This window comes from Tarenaya hassleriana, unplaced genomic scaffold (assembly GCF_000463585.1).
Source record: "Tarenaya hassleriana unplaced genomic scaffold, ASM46358v1 Cleome71, whole genome shotgun sequence".
Lineage (NCBI taxonomy): Eukaryota > Viridiplantae > Streptophyta > Magnoliopsida > Brassicales > Cleomaceae > Tarenaya > Tarenaya hassleriana.
Window position 1 is genome coordinate 28,272 of NW_010969648.1, and position 1,738 is coordinate 30,009.

The window sequence follows — 1,738 nt, forward strand, 5'->3', positions numbered from 1 at the left end:
AAGGTAAAGTGAGATCGTAAGTCCCGACGGTTAATGCAGCAACTCTTGCTCCATTCCCGACGCGGAGATCTACTTCTCCCTTCGCCAATTGTCTACTTCCTCGCAGTCTCTGCACATTTGCACAAATGTGCGATGCGCATCCGGTATCTAATACCCATGATGAAGAAGTACATAAGTTGGCCTCTGTAACGAAGATACCAGAAGTTGAAGCTTCTGTAAGCTTCTTCTTCCTCTGATCTTCTAGGTAGAGTCTGCAATTTCTATACCAATGCCCGATGGCATGACAGAAATAACACTCTTCCTTCTTGGGTTTGGGCTTAGGTTAGTGACAACACTTGTCAATTTCCTTTTGCCCTTACCTTTGGAACGCTTCCTTTTGTTGGAACTCTTTCCAACAACCACCATATCATTTTTCCCTTGGCTCCCAGCTTTCTCTTGGAATGACACATTCAACTGATCAACTATCAAAGAATTGTCCATGTCCTCTAATTGCTTACGCAATTCTGAAGACATCTTTCCAAGCATCAAGCTAGACAAGTCCAGATACTCATCCTCATGCTTCCAATAAGCATCAATGATCGATCCAGAAGCCTTGGTCAGAGGCTTATCCTTCATAAGGATAGATCGCATGGTGAGATAAAACAGATTCCTGCAACAGATATGTTCTACAGAAAAAGACAGACAAACAGACAGAAAATATGCAAGCCGCTTAGTACACATACTAACCCAGATAATAGATGCAATATGACAGGCTCCCCCTAAGAAAAACACCCTCAATGAGTTTCTAAGTGAGCTAGGATCCATATTTCACATGCTTTTGAGTCAGCTAGGGCATGACGCTCAAAAACATGCTATTTAGGTAGACAACACATTGTCAATCACATCCTATGTGATTCCTAGATGTGTATGGGATAGTGATACGCTATCACTGCATGTTCCTCATCCCATCCTTACCATCAGGTCCAAGTCCGACTTGATAACCCAATTCAAGCTCAACCATATTCGAGCTATGAGAATCACGATTTATCCATACTGCCTCACCAAGATAATCAGGCACGCTCAGCTAGGGCATGACCCGTAACCATGACGATCGAGGCCTTGACAATTGCTCTACTAATGGGCGGTAATAGCTTGAGATTTCATGAGGTATATGTGACTTGAACACCAGGATACCTTAACTGAATTCAAGTCAGTTCAGTCAAGCTGTTCCGATCAACTCGGTTGAACTACTCTTAGTTCAATTGAATCGTCTGTGTATATAATCCTTTTTGCCAAACAACACTTGCTTGCTTTAAATTATGTACCGAAACACTCTCATTGGTTAAACATTCATAATGTTCATCCAATGTGCATCAAAATCTCGGCTCAGACACTTGAAACGATGCAGCAATTGCATCTAACAAAGTCTGATCAACTGACTCTGTCCGAGTCAACACTTGACTCGGTCCGAGTCAGGAGCCGAAATCATCTACAGATCAATCTGCACCAAAACTTGACAATCGGACAACTTTCTGTACTGACTCTGTCCGAGTCAAAACTGGCTCGGTCCGAGTCAGAATTCTGTAAGGCCAAGTCTGTTCATTTTGGTTCGTTCTGACTCGGTCGAGTCAACACTTGACTCTGTCCGAGTCAAAACTCTGATCTGTCGTTCTGACTCTGTCGAGTCAAAACTCTGACTCTGTCGAGTCAAAACTCTGACTCTGTCGAGTCAAAACTCTGACTCTGTCGAGTTCAAAAC